The sequence below is a fragment of the Ochotona curzoniae genome, unplaced genomic scaffold (genome assembly GCF_017591425.1).
Source record: "Ochotona curzoniae isolate NIBS_2020 unplaced genomic scaffold, NIBS_Ocur_1.0 contig_3190, whole genome shotgun sequence".
Taxonomy (NCBI): Eukaryota; Metazoa; Chordata; class Mammalia; order Lagomorpha; family Ochotonidae; genus Ochotona; species Ochotona curzoniae.
Genome location: NW_024465751.1, coordinates 21,305,065 through 21,319,644, shown reverse-complemented (window position 1 = coordinate 21,319,644; position 14,580 = coordinate 21,305,065). Strand labels below are relative to the sequence as shown.

General features: G+C 36.7%; 1 pseudogene; it reads left to right on the top strand.

The window, feature by feature from the left end:
* The first annotated feature begins 6,866 nt into the window (after nucleotides 1-6,866).
* Nucleotides 6,867-10,615, top strand: LOC121155946 (annotated as a pseudogene).
* The last annotated feature ends 3,965 nt before the right edge of the window (nucleotides 10,616-14,580 follow it).

Below are 14,580 nucleotides of genomic sequence, written 5' to 3'. Positions count from 1 at the left end.
AAAAAAGCTACAGAAATCTTATATACAGAAAAATCTACATTTCACTCACTCTTCAATTACTTTTATTACCCCGCATCTCCCATGGTTAACAACTTTTCCTACATACATACATAAATGCACACATACATATTATTTATTTCTGGACAGACAGGTAGGCACAGGTGATTATCTTATTTGCTGTCTTTTTCCCCAAATGCCTGCAATGGCCAGGACTCAAAGACAGCAGCAGAAAAGCAGTCTGGGTCTCTCATATGGAATGCAGAGACACACTACTTGAACTACCACCTGCTGATTCAAGGGTACCCATGAACAGGAAGCTGAAATCCAGGGCAGAGGTGAAATTCACATCCAGGCATTCCTATGGGCTACAAGCATTCCAAGTACCACTTATCTGCTCAAACATCCGTGCAGTGTGCTGCTCTCCACTTTTTCCCTTTCTCCCTAGAAGTAAGCCAAATCCTAAAAATGGTATATAATATTAGCGTGGAAGATTTTATGCTTTGTTGCATGTGTTTCTACATTTAACAAATATATGCCAAGTAGTTGTGGTTTTGAAAGTTCTGCAAGCTGTGTCACAAGGAGCGTCACGTTGCAGCTAGCTTTGTCCGTTCAGTGTTTTTGACATTTCTCTGCGTAGATACATGTCAGTGCAATTCGTTTCTTCTGACTATATCCTATTATATAAATAAGTCAGCATAGCATTCCTGTTCCATTTAATAGTATATATGATGATTCTCCAAGTCCTTGTGGTTTTCCCTGTCTAGAAGTTTCTTTCTCTTTTTGGCTGGTTCTATCTCTTCCCTCGGGTCACAGCTCAGAGAAACTTCTCAGATGACCCTATCTATGGAAGTGTTCTTCATCCTCATTTCCACTCTAAATGGCTTACTATTTTGCTGTTTGTAACACCTTGTTTATTCTTTATGTAGCATTTACTTTGCATTATTCATGGTCTGTTTTTTTTCTCAATGGACGGTAAGCCCTCTCAGGTTATAGTCTTTGACTTGATCATGCACTTTGTACAGTCAAAGAAGCATATCGTATTAGATATTGTACTAGAATATATATCATGTTTAAGTGACTCAACTTGATGTTGAGAGAATAAAGAAGTTGGTGAATACAAGGTCATTTTTTTGTTTGTTTCTTAAAAAAAAAAAGTCAGAAAATGCCCAGCATAATAGACTAGTGGCTAAATCCTTGCCTTGCATACACTGGGATCCCATATGGGCTTGGTTCTTTTCTGGCTCCACTGCCCACCTCGCTCCCTGCTTGTGGCCAGGAAAGCAATAGAGGATGGCCCCAAACCTTAGGACTCTGCACCTGCCTGGGAGACCTGGAAGAAATTCCTGGTTCCTGGTTTCAGATCAGCTCAGCTCCAGCCATTGTGAAAAAGTGAAAAAGTGGATGGAAGATTTTTTTTTTCTCTGTGTCCCCTTCTCTGTAAATCTGACTTTCCAATAAAAATAAAATAAATCTTTAATTTTTTTTTAAAGCAGAGAGAATTTAAATTTTATGTTGAATTCCCCTGGCCATTCATGAGCCACATTGCTAAATCTTCTATAAATAAATAGCTTCCTAAGTGTCCTGGCTTCAGTGATTGGAAACTATCATTTTATTTCCCAATTCTTTTTTTCAAATTGTCAACTCCACAGAAACAAAAGTTCTGATCAATCAGTTAAAACTTTCCTTTTATTATTCTAGGAAATATTCAGTGAGAACATAAATCATTTATGATGATTTTACAAATGTGTCATTTGTATACTTTAAATGTGTGTAGTCAATTTTATACCAAATTGTCATAGGACATACATGATTATTTTTAGTATTTAGCATTTTTCAAGTTTCAACAGTTTATAAAGAATCATAAATTTACATATCCCTGTGGCTACTTTTCAAGTTTTGTAGAGATGACTTTTAAATAACATTGAGGAATTAGAAATTTTGGAACAAATTTAATTTTTTGAAGATTTATTTATTTTTATTGTAAAGTCAGATTTATAGAGAGAAGAAGAGACAGAGAAAGATCTTCCATCTGCCAGAGCTGAGCCAATCCAAACCCAGAAACCAGGGGCTTCTTTCGGTCTCCCAGCTGGTGCAGGGTCCCAAGACTTTGGACTGTCTTCAGATAATGCTGGACATAAATAGGCACTCATTTGGGATCCCGGCACGTGTAAGACGAGGATTTTAGCCACTAGGCTACCATGCTGGGTCCTAATTTAACATTTACACTCTTATGAAAAAACACATTTTTATGGACAATTTATTTTGAAAATATACTAACACTTAGCCGGCACTGTGGTATAGTGGGTAAAGCACCTGCCTCTGACACTGGCATCCATATGGTGGCAGTTCATGTCGCTGCTGCTCCACTTCCAGTTCAGCTCTGTGCTAAAGATCTGGGCAAAGCAGAAAATGATGGCTAAGGGCTTAGACTCTGATACCCATGAGGGATACCTAGATGAAGCTGCTGGCTGCCTGCTTCATCCTGGATCACCCACTGCTGATGCAGCCACGTGGGGAGTAGAGCAAACCAGTGGATGGAAGATATGCGTGTGTGTGTGTCTCTCTCTTTCTCTCTCTCTAACTCTGACTCTCAAATAAGTAAATCTTTTAAAATAATGCTAATGATACATACATGTATAATGATAAAATAAGTTTAAAACATTAACCAAAATGTGTAATTTTTAAACACATGTGATTTTCTTCAAATAAAATGGTTTATTTTATTTCTTATATATAAACCATCAAAACATTTTCATTATTTGAATACCCTGAAAAATGGAAAATGTCACATATTGATATAACAAAATAATCTAACAAAATACATAGTAACGGTAGTTACCATCTTTATGTGCTTAGCAAATGGAAGGCACAATGCTAAGCATTCCTGTGTATGTCTTATTGAAGCATCACAAAAACCTTCCAATGCACTTGTGATTTTTCATATTTTATATACAAGAAAAGATACTTAGGAAAGTTATTTAATCAAAATTAAGTGATAGAACTACATTGTAGTATGAAGAAAATAAAAACCACCTTTATCCTATAATCCAGAGATAATAATTTTTCCCTCTCATCTTTCTCTAGTGTTTAGAACTTGGCATTTCTTTCAAAAAGGAAATTGGAACTAATTTAAAGATTGATTTATTTATATATTTATTATTTATTTATCTATACTTATTTATGTGAAAAGTAGAGTTACAGAGAGAATGGATGAGATAGAGAGATATCATCTATTCATTGGTTTACTCCCCAAATGACCACAAGAGCTTGGAATGGGTGGGGAGAGGCCACCAACTAGAAGCTTATCAGGGTCTTCCATGTTGGTGGCAGGGACCCAAGTACTCGAACCATCTTCCATTACTTTCTCAGCTACCTTAGCAGGGAACTTGATCAAAAGTAGAGCACCTGGAACTTGACTCAGTGCTCACATGGAATGCTGATACCTGAAGCAGCGTGACTAGCTTTGCCACAACACTGGCCTTAGGCTTGGGATTATATTATATATGCATTATCTGTTCATCTTTCACTTAATCTTAGAAATAGTTTCCATGCCATTAAAAAATTTTCTAAATCATGATAATTGATAGCTGAATATTGCTTAGTATTGTTGCCCAATTCTTCAACCACCTCCTTCTCAAAACTGTTCATATTTTTATCATCCATAGTCTTGCACATATCCACTAAGTTACTAAGTGTGCTTGTTTAAACCATTCCATATTTTAAACATTTTAATTAAAAATATGAAATACTAAGAATTTCCTATAGTATTAACTGATAGAAAAATGATTATGCCAATGCTTTCAAAAGTGGCATATTCTTCCAAAATCTTGAAATTATTTAAAGAGATTTCTTTTTTAAGATTTACTTCATTTTTTTTTTTTGGAAGTCAGATTTATAGAAAGAAGGAGAGACAGAAAGAAACAAATCTTTCATCCATTGGTTCATTCCCCAAGTGACCACAATGGCCAGAGCTGTGTCAATCTGAAGCCAGGAGCTTCCTCCTAGTCTCCCATGTGGCTGTTGGGTCCCAAGCCTTTGGGCCATCATCTACTGCTTTCCCAGGCTACAAGAATAAAGCTGGATTGGCAGTGGAGCAGCTGGGACACAACCCAGTGCATGCAAGGCAAGGATTTAACCAGCTATCATGCTGGGCCCAAGTAATTTTTCAATATAGCTTGATGAAACATTGAATTGCCGTCATGAAATATTCTTCCTCAAAGCAGGCCTTGCTATGTGTTTTTATAAAGGTGAGGTTAGCAATGTAGAAGTATGTTTCTTGAAGGTGATTTTTAAATGACTGAAAATGTGTCAATAGCAGAGCAAGATAAGGCATTAATATCATGGACACTTTAAGAAAGAGCCCTGATTAAAAAAAAATATGCTGAAACTTTTACTGATGTATAAGATGATACTATTTAACTGAGATGCTTTATGTTGACATCACTCCATGTTAAAATAACTACCTATTCTTCTATGTAAAGAATTATACATGTTACCAATATAAGAAGTACTTATTTTAGTTTGTGGGGATTAATTCATTAGTAACAATTAGTATTCAGGACATATTATCATGAAGTCTAAAAAAAACCCTTTAAGTAGCCTCGTGAACATTTTCTCCAATATCAAAGAATCTGTATGCCCAATTAGAGGTCTTTCGATTTCTCTGAGTTATAGTTGTGTTTTGATTATTTGTGTGAGGAAAATGGAAGTTTTATACCTCGTTTTTAACCTACCTATGTTCAACACAAAAGTTTATGATGGTTAGAAAAATAATTTGTATTGATTTGCTTTGACTTTACAAAATAAGTTTTTTAGAGTGCTAGCTATACATACATATATGTATATATTAATCTATTAATTTTCACTAAAACAGAGTTTTGTTATTTGATACATAAAGTGTTTTTCACAGCTAAACTTCCTGGTACAAGAGAGCTTTAAAACACCACTTTAGATAAGGGAAAATAAATCTATTTAATGTTCTTTTCCTTTTGTATCTATTTCTGAAATTGGTGCTAAGTATACAAATATCTTTAGTTCCTAGGATATAATTTCTTTTGCAAGTAAAGCCAGGAATACCTAGTGAACTTATTAAGTAAAATATCATGCTGAAGGCAATGAAAAAAAGTGAATTACAACTTCTGCAGGAAAAAGAAATTTACTCAAAAAGCTGATGTTCTATCCTTGGTAATTACATAAATTTTTATTGGTAATACCATTAAATTACAGAGAAATGTTATTCTCATCCTGAATAAAAATTTACTTTGGTATCCTCACAAGTAATTTACAGACATTACCTCAAGTCTTTAGTTACATAAAAAATTGATACCTTACCAAGATTTTATAACTACTGAAGTAAATGTTCCCTATTTTATCAACACTCAACTCATCTACTTCCTTTTTTCCATAGATTGCAAGTATTCTTGCCTAATCCAAAAGACAAATGTTTTTGCTTGCTTTCAAAGATGAAAATCATTTGAACCATGGTACCTTTTATTCTGAGTGCATTTCAGCCTGGCACAGAGCACAACTGCCTACATGATTTACAAGGCAAATGACAGGTTGTTGTTGTTGTGGTTGTGGTTAAACCCAACTAATTTTGCTATCATGTTGTATAATTTTGAAATAAATCGGGAGAAAGAAAACTGTACTTCATTGAAACACCGCCTCACCATGTATTGCAAGTCCTTACAAAAGCTTTTCTTGTTGGAGGGATCAACAGCAATCTAAAAATGTCTCCACCTCATGAGAAGCCATTGCTCATTTCTCCGTGGACAAGGTCATTCCAATGGCAAATGTTAAGTCATTAAAGGGAGGGTCTGATGCAAGATAAGCATCCTTGTAATTGTTTACAGTGGACTCACTCAGAGTAATTAACTTAAGGAACAGGAACTGGCAGTACGGCCTTTGAAAATGGCCAGGACTAATAATGTCTAGGTCAAAATCTTTATTTCCCACTCCTTTTCTGCCAAAAGAGGAAGGAAGGAATGAGGAAGCAAGCGAGCACTGGTTTGTACACACTGAGTTTAGAATGATTGGGTTTGGGGATCGGAGGGGTTGACGCTCCCATCACAGGTTGTGTGTGCTCTTTGTCAATGGCAGTTTTAACATGGGTCCTGAGAATGTAGCTACTTCTCTGAGATGCCTGCAGGCGTGTAATACATGGGGTAGGAGCTGAATTTTATGAAGAAGAATCAGAGACAATGTGTTTCAGAAATCCCTCCTCGCTATGCAGGTTGAAAATGCCCACTTGTTACACAGCTGGGTGCTTTATAAAATCTATGACCTATATCCAGAGATTCTCTAAACTGGAAACAAAAAGTGACTCCTTTCACAAAGCAATTTATTCTTGTCAATTACATATAATAAACAAAATGTCAAGGAATCTCAAGAAAGAAGTATTGAGTAAGGCACACTTTGTTGTCTTTGGTTAAATGTGAGAATGATTTAAACTTCAGAGCCAAAACAGGCTAGAAAACTATAAGATCACCAGGCTTTTGGGGGATAAAATGAAGTTATTCTGTCTCCCAGCAACCTAACCTTACAGTTCTCTCATTTGCTTCAAGTGCTAACTTCCCTTTTCATAGAATCTACCCAGCATTATATTGAGTGTTTACATGTTTTTTTTTTTTTCTTTTTCTACTTGTTCAAAGTGAAATACAATTCCTGGTGAAGGCATCTTCTTATTTGTTCTTGAAGTCCACTCTGGGGAAATTAATGCTTCATGCTAGGGATTGGTTTTCAGGACAAGTCGGATCAGTGTCAGCTTTGAGACAAGGGCACGGTGACAAATGACCCTCTGATGCCTGAATGTCAGCAGTAGAGCCCCACGAGTTCTGAACCCATGCCCTTGAACTCTGCCCCGAGGGATGTCTAAGGTGGCTGCAGAAGTGCCAGAGGCTCTCCTTCATATTGTACTGGCAGTACAGTATTACAGTACAATACTAGAAGAATTAAAAAGTGATAAACTTGATTGCACCACATAGACCAGGGAATTTCATATCATGAGTTTTTGCCTATTGTGTTCATAGCTACATCTCTGTGTCTATCATAGTACATTCTGCTCAGTATGTTTCTTGTAAGTATTTAATCCAATCATCGCAAAATCTGATGCCCCAGTTTGCAAGTGGACTCCTACTTACCTGCTTAAGGAGATGAGATCTACTACTTACTGAAACTAAGCTTTTAGTTGCTTTACATCTATCATCTAATCTTTCAAAAACCCCTTAGAAAAAATAGTTCACAATCCTAAAGAAGAAAACAATGGAAGACATTTTGGCACAAGAGTTGCACTATAGTCCAGGAGTCCCAATCTCACATCAGAGGACCAGGTCAAGCTTCTGATTTTAGCCTCCTGCAAATACACAGCAAGTGAGGCAGCAGGTGGTAGAACAAACACTTGGGTCCCTGACACCCATGTGGAAAACTGGATTGTGTTTTTAGCTCAGCTTCAGTCCAGCCTATATAACCGACATTGTAGTTACTTGCAGAATGACTGAGCAAAATGAGAACTCTCTACCTGCCAATAGCTCTTCTTGTCTTTCCCTCTTAACTAAATAGGGAAATAAATCACATTTGATTCTAATCCCCATTGTTGGAGAAGAAATTTTAAATGTAGTTGGATATGTCATCTACTGTTGTATGTGTTAGGTAATCACTGTTCCAGAATTTATTAGATTTTTCTTTGTGTTTTAGAATATAGTTACATTTTGTTAATATTACAGAAGCACTTGGAGACGGCAAACCTTCTGTTTTAGGTAGTTGTGGGTTTGTGTGTGTAGGAATGTAGGAATGTACGCTTACTAATGTTCTAAATCTCTTCCTTCTTTTTTCACTTCTAGATTTTTGTCATGAATTATTATTTTCATTCAAATCACCTGCTACTAATCTCTTCTACTGTTATATTTCATAATAAAAATATGTCAGTCTTTTTTACCATGTGCATTTTCTGTCACTCTGTAAATATTGATGACATATTATTTAACGCACTGAGATTCATAACTACTATACATTGTACAGTTTAGCATAAAATGTTCCTTATTTATATAATGTTTTAGATCTCAGTTCATTCTACCAAAGAGTAAGACTTCAACCTTACCTTTTTGGTAATCATTGGCTCAGCACATTTTTATCAAGTCTAGTGATTTCAATTTTATGACTCACTTGTTTTAGGTACAGCTATTATCTACAACATATAATTGGATTTTAATGTGATCAGGTCAGGAAGCCTTTTCCTTTAAAAAAAATTACTTTTAATTTACATGAAAGGTAGAGTTATGAAGAGAGGAAGAGAGACAGAGAGAAATCTTCCATCTTCTAGTTCACTCCCCAAATGGCCACAATTGCCAGGGCTGGGCCAGGAGAAAACAGGAGTCTGGAGCTTCTGGGTTTCTCTTATGGGTCCCGGGGCCCAAATAACTGGGCTGTCATCCACTGACTTACCAGGTACAGCAGGCAGATCTTAAACCAGCATCCATAGAGAAAACCCGTCCATCCTATTGTGCCAGTAAGAGGCTTAACACACTATGCCACACCACCACCAGACCCAACCTTTTTCTTCTAATAAGTTAATATAGTCCTCTGTTGATATGAATATGCCTAATTGTAGTCTGCCATAGTTTGCTCATTTACTTAACTAATTTCTATTATTTTCTTAGAGGATGCAATCAAATTTATCATTTTCTTTTCTCCATGATCTGATTTAGCCTATTATATTTCTTAGCACTTAAATAAGCAATTTAAAGAATATTTGGTCCTTTATGGATTAATGTGTCTGCTTTAGTCCATGCGACAGCTATTTAAAGTTAAAATAATAATAATAATTTACTTAACTTCCTTTAATCCTTTCACCCCTAGTTTTTATATGTTCTTTTTCTCTTTACTGTCAGAGTATATAACACTCTCCATTCTGTCATTCTGAGCCTCACTGTTATTTTAGTATTTTATGAGGCTCTATAGCTAAAGATTCAGTGCTTATGAACTGCATTTTACATTAATTTTTCATTTTCCTATTCAATTAAAACTTGTCCTTCATAAAAATTTTCCAGAAAGGGATTTTGCATGTGGTGTAGTCCTCAGCTTGCGGTGCTGACACCCCACATGGATATCAATTCTAGTCCCATGTGGTCCACTTCTAACCCAGAGCCCTGCTGATGGCCAGGGAAATCAGCAGAGGATGGCTGAAGTTCTTGGGCTCCTGCAGCCATGTGGGAGAATGGAAAAAGTTCCTGGCTCCTGGCTTCAGCTCAGCTCAGCTCAGCTGTGCCTGTTGTGGCCATTTGGAGAGTGACCAGTGGAGGGAAAAGCTCTCTATCTCTCCTTTCTGTAACTCTGCCTTTCAAATAAATGAAAAATCTTTTTAAAAAGAATCCTCAAGAAGGTTTCATGGGAATGGTAATGTGAGTCAGCTTCTGTTCAGTGTGTCAGATTGCATCTTTCTATCTGGATGAGTTCGACAAGGTGTAAAATCGTAGGTCGGTGCCTTCAATGCTTTGACTTTTCTTCTAGGCTTTGCTTTATATGCTGTTAGCATTGACTTTTACTGTGGAAAAATCTGAGGACAGCCTTAGATTCCCCCTTTCTCCTGCCAAAAGGGGATCCTGTTTTTATTCTGCAAGGTTTCGTTCCTTTTCTTTGAAATTCAATATATTGATTTGGTTATGATGCAATATTGGCTTCTCTGGCCCATTTTGATGGTGACATGCTGAGTTCTTTTGTAGGTTCCAGTTCTTTGGTTTCAAGAAAGTGAATTCTGAATTTTTAGTTTGATCCACCATTTTCATTGTCTTCCACCAGGTGTGTCATAGTTAACACTTTGTCGCACTTTCAGCCCCCATTCTTTTGTCTTCTCTACTTTGCTGTGTCCGTTGTCCCTATCATTCCTCTGATATTTTAGTATTTTCATTAGGCTTCCTCAGCATGTTAACTTGCAATTTATTTCTTCCTTTTCCTCATCATCTCTCCCCTGAACTCATGCATTTCCACCTAGTACTCTTGTGGAATCAACTTTCTTTTAAAAATATATATATTTATTATTGCTTTTGCGGGTGATGCGGTGAAGGCCTTGGGCACCCTCCGGGAGTACAAGTGGTGGGGCGCTGCTTGCCGACCCCCAAGTGCCGCACGCCGCCCTTCTACCGCACGCGTAACTTCGTGCCCAACCATGCGGTGGCCAAGTCGCGCTTCTGGTACTTCGTGTCGCAGCTCAGGAAGATGAAGAAGTCGTCAGGGGAGACTGTGTACTGCGGGCAGATGTTCGAGAAATCCCCTCTGCGCGTCAAGAACTTCGGCATCTGGCTGCGCTACGACTCCCGCAGCGGCACGCACAACCTGTACCGCGAGTGCCGCGACCTGACCACGCCGGGCGCCATCACGCAGTGCTTCCGTGACATGGGCGCCCGGCACCGCGCCCGGGCCCACTCGATCCAGACCATGAAGGTGGAGGAGATCCCCGCCAGCAAGTGCCGCCGGCCGTGAAGCAGTTCCACACTCCAAGATCAAGTTCCCGCTGCCCCACCGGGTGCTGCGGCGACAGCACAAGCCACGCTTCACCACCAAGAGGCCCAACACCTTCTTCTAGGGGCCATGCCCTTGGCACCCCAATAAAGACCGGAATGACGACCCCCCCAAAATAAAAATATATTTATTATTTACCACTATACGGTTTTGTAGGTATAGTGACTCTTCTCCCCTTCTCTTTCTCCCTTTGTATTTTCCCTCCTAATAGTTACATGATTGATGTTCTGCTATTTAAATGTATCATGATATGATAAGTATAGATAAAGGTAGAAAATTCTGTATTATACTATATGAGTATATTTGCTTTTATTTGGGAGTAAAGACATGAACTACAATGTACCTTTACTTTGCAAGAAAGTAATTTTATCATCATGTGTTTTTAATCCACTTTGCCATTATTTTTCTAGTGAAAGATCTCAATCTACTGTTCGTTTGTGCTATCCCCTTTCTCATCTATCTTCATTTTTCATTTTTTAAAAAAAAAACTTTCTTTTTTCCTCATAAAGGAAGCACAATCTAAAAATGTCATTAATTGCTTAATACGCTTTTATCACTAATCCATAGAACAACACGTTTTATTTTACTGTTTAAATTAATCATACGATAATCAACTCTAAAACCACCACACAACAAAAGAATATTTAGTATGTTACCGCTTTGCAAATTTTTCATTCTTTCTCCCATCTTCATCTAAACTAATTGCTATCCTGAGACTTGGCCTGACATACTACTGCCATTCATAATAAAATAGTATCACATGTCATATGTATTGTATAGATATATAAATACCCACATTCTTACATATAAACCCATCTAAAAATACAATTCTTATTTTAAATGTCTTTACCATTATAATAAAAGCATATTAAACATATTAAAAGATTTTCAAATTTGTTAGTGGTTAAGAAAATGCAAACTATACTGACAAATTATTTTATAGCCACTCTCTTGGTGAAAAACGAAGTTTAATACTATCAAGTCTTTGAGATATCTTCTACAAAGACTTTCTGTCTCCATTTTTCCTGCTAAATAATTTTTGGCAGATTTCCAGAATTTTCTAGATTTACCATTCATATTTGAGAAAGATGAATTTAATTTCTATGACTAATGGTTTAAAAGCACACACATTTATGTAGGTAGTAGGCTATGTTCCTAGATATTGAAAATTTTTGATTTCCTGAAATTTGGATGTGTTATACACGCTCTTTTCCTGAATAAATCAGTGTTGACTTAATAAACTTCCTGTTTGTCAGCTACATAACCACAGTTGTAAACCAAGATTTTAGATTTCATTTTCAGACTTTAAGGGATTATATTCCCAGCTCAAATAAGTTATAATTAGGGACATTAATGAAAATGAGACGGGTTCACTCTGTCTTCTGAAATTACTTAAATCCATATGAATTACACAACACAATAGTTTTCAGATGCTGATCCATAAAAGAGGATAAAAAAATGAGATGTTCATTACCATTATGTCATCTTAATTACAGCAGACACTTTCCTGGCTGCTGAGCAGAGCAAGGAGACTCAGGATCAATCTAACAGTCTTCAGGAACTAAGGGCATGGAAGTGGCATCCAGGGAAGCCAATAAAACAAGAGTTTTAAGGCAGAATTCTCCCCACACAACAAAAGGTTGCTTGCGGGAACACAAAAGCCTGTGGGTGCACTTTGAGTATTCTGCTTAGTGTTCACCCGTACATATATGTAGGAAAAATATGCCATGTAGACCAAGCAGAATAATCCCTGGCACTCAAGTAAAGTCAGGGATAGCTCATGACTAGAGCAGAAAAATATTGCTTGTGAGACCAGATGACATACTGCAAAGCTAACTGTCACAATACAAAATGTAACTCTAGATTAGCCATTCTACTCTTGTGAGATTATAATCAGGGCTAAACAAATCAAGTGATTTCTAATTTAGCTACATCCGTGAACAAAGTATAATAATGCTTTAAACAATGTGTACAATTAACGAGGGACAACTTACTATGCCTGACACGGAAACACATGCTATAGGAGTCAGAAGAAGAAGAAAAAAATTCAATTAGTCTGGATGAACGTACTTGACAGATGACTGATACATATGATGTCAAAGCAATTAGTAGGTACTATTCCCACGCTTCTCTGAAGTCAGAACAAGAACAAAGAAAAGTACTACCTCTAGGACATAGTAGACCTAAGAAAACTTCAAAATGAAGTTTTAGAGAGGGAGAATACAGTCTCTAATATTTAAAACAGTATTTGATGAGATTAACAGGACACCAGTTGATAAAAGGTAATTGGGAGCACAGTAATGGAAATCCTAGATGATGAAATATAAAAAGAAAATAAAACTGAAAAGGTGTAACAGTGTATCATTAAGTCCCGGAATAAATCTAAGCCTATGTAACTCCATTTAGAACCTCAGAGAAAGGCAGAAGCTCTAACAGAAGGACATTTTTAAAAACAATATGCCGAGTTTTCTATTGGCTCCTGAACACTGCAGCCCACAGATCCAAGGAAAGTTAAAAACTAAAGTGACTTGAAAAAGAAATGCGAGTCACATTGTAAACAATGTTTCGTAACAAGTATTGACGATAATATCTTACTAAGCTCCACAGTAAGAGATAAAAACAGAACACCAAAACCAAAACCCACACTTCATACAGAATAAAAATGACCAGGTACAACGTTAGTCCTAGGATGGAAGCACCATGTATTTAAGGGAAATGAAGACACTGCCAGCCCAGATAGCCATATCCTGTCAAGTGGCGTCTTTAAAATGCAGGGAAGTCTTTTCTAATCATTGTCACTTAGTCAGAGTCATGTAGTCACCATGACTAGAAAAGACTTCCCTGCACTTTAAAGACATTAAAAACATGTCACCAAAAGACACACACTACAGGAAATGGCGAAAAGAAGTGATTTGGGTGGAGGAAAATTGTATCTGTTAAAAGTTGACATTTTAAAGAACAACTGAATTGATCATTATAGTTATTTTGATTTAAAATTGTGTAGAAGATACTTAAGCATTGAAAGCAAAAGTATTAACATTGAATATGAGATTTTGTTCTATTTACAGCAGTAAATGTATGGCAACACTAGCATAAAGATCAATATTACCCTAATATCAAAATGAGGAAAAAAATACTAGAAGGAAAAAAAAACTACAAACCAATATTGTTAATGAAAATATACACAGAACAGTATTTCAAATTTAATAATAGATGTAAGGATAATACAGCTTGGCCACAAGAGATCTATCCTCTAGTAGAAAGTATATTAAAATTAGGTTGCTTTATGTTTTTAAATGTTAACATTTTCAAAAATCAAGCAAAATAATTGGCTATATTAGAAACCCAACATATAGAGCCATTTGATCATCTCAGAAGATTCAGTAAAATCATTCTGTGATCGTCAACATCTACTGATGATTAAAACTCTTAGCAAATTAGAAGAAAAATATAGTCTATAATTAAGAATCATGAAAAAAATCACTTGGATCTATTCAATGAGTTTATTGAAGTTGTAGACTGTAAAGTCACTATAAGAATATTGATTCAGGGCCTGGAGCAGTAAACTATTGGCTAACGTCCTCGCCTTGCATGCCCAGGAGGTCAGATGGCACACATTTGTGTTCTGGATGCTCCACTTCCTATCCAGCTCCCTGTTTGTTTCCTGGGAAAGCAGTCAAAGACCACCCAGAGTCTTGGGACACTTGCATCCGTGTGGGAGAACTGGAAGAATCTCCTGGCTCCCGGCTTCAAATCAGCTCATCTCCAATCATTGTGGCCTCTTGGGGTATAAACCAACAGATGGCTCTCCTTCTTTCTGTAAATCTGACTTTCCAATGAAAATAAGCCTTAAAAAAAAAAAGGAAAGAATGTTGATTTGACTGGTATATAAGCAGTGATAAATCAGAAACTAAAAACTTTAAAATACCGTTTATAATAGAATCAAAATTATGGAATGCATAAAGATAAATCTGACAAAAGATTGCAAGACATATACACTAATAAGTGCAAGCCGTTCCTAAGAGAAATTAAAAGAAGCCTAATTAAGTGAAAAACAGAGCATGTTCA